We start from the raw sequence: 1,166 nt of genomic DNA on the forward strand, positions 1-1,166 counted from the left end.
GGCTGCGGGCTGGGGCCGCGCTGAAGTTTTCGCCTCCTGTCCTTCACTGGTTTTCACGCACCCAAGTCTGAGGTTTCTTTGTTGCAATGTTGGGGTCTGAGAGTAGACTTCTGGAGGCTGCGGGCGGGAAGCACAGCTGACCCCACCCCCCATGTCTTGTCATCAGTTACCTAGTCTGAAACGCTAAGGCGGAAAAAGTGGCAATGAGCTGGAAGACATGCCCAGCCTGCAGGCCCAGGATAGAAGCTGGCGGCCTGAGGCAGAGGGACCCCAGATCTCTGAGGGGCACCAGGAGTGCTCGTGGCTGCAGAACACAGGTAGGTGCCCAGCAGAGGGCGGGGCGAGGCTCGGGCTCCAGGCTGCGAGACCACCGGCCACCCCACCGTGGAAGGAGTGGGGGTAGCAGACAAAGGGGGCGGCTAGGAGAGGTTGAGGGGGGGGCAGTGCAGGGACAAGGGAAGAGTGAGGGAGAGGGAAGGGAGGCGCCCAGGAGTGCAAAAGGGGGGAAAAGGGAGGATTTGCAGGGTGTGATGCAAGTAAATGACCACGGAGCCGAGGGGGAGGGCTGGGGAAGTGAATCAGTCTTGAGAAGGTTATTGGAAGTTGGTTCCAACCGGGCTGCCCCAGAAACTTCACAGGACATCAGAGCCTGAGTAGACGGAGGGCAAGGGTTGGTTGCGCAAGAGAACTAAAAGTGAGTAGGTGTGCCTGAAAACAGACCCCGTCGTCGTTCTGGCTGTGATCCGACTCCTGACTTCTGAGCCCTACCTGAAGGAAGATTCCGTTCTAATGGCGGCTTCAGGTTCGGTCCACGCAGAACCCCTGTTTCTGACTTTCCCTTTCTGCCCCGGAGGCTTCACAGTTCTCCCAGTTAACAGGCCGAAGTCAAAAGTTCTGTGTGCTAGTTCAGCCCCACCCAAAGGTTTACTGGTATATCAATGTCAGCCAGAAAGCATCCAGGTCTCCTTCCTGGTGTCTATAAAAAGAAGGTAATTATAAATTTCTGATGTGCCCTACAAGATTTTTCTGAGGGTCACATAAGATAGTGTGGCTAACTACTCATAATATATGATAATTGCTAGCTAAAGAAGAAATGGCGTTAATAATAGTTAATCACTTACTATACTCTTATTACACTCAGCAGGGGATTTTGCCTACTGAGCTTT

The 1,166-nt window shown here is 53.9% G+C and overlaps 1 long non-coding RNA gene across 1 annotated transcript in view; it reads left to right on the forward strand.

Moving 5' to 3' along the window:
- Positions 1-63: 63 nt before the first annotated feature.
- The window catches only part of LOC123522275, a 66,066-nt gene continuing 64,963 nt past the window's right edge, over positions 64-1,166 (forward strand). The window contains exon 1 of the long non-coding RNA XR_006680547.1: positions 64-317. This is a non-coding gene — a long non-coding RNA (uncharacterized LOC123522275). The remainder of the gene's footprint in view (positions 318-1,166) is intronic.

This window comes from Echinops telfairi, unplaced genomic scaffold (assembly GCF_000313985.2).
Source record: "Echinops telfairi isolate 266 unplaced genomic scaffold, ASM31398v2 ScPeMD7_5167;HRSCAF=5991, whole genome shotgun sequence".
Taxonomy (NCBI): Eukaryota; Metazoa; Chordata; class Mammalia; order Afrosoricida; family Tenrecidae; genus Echinops; species Echinops telfairi.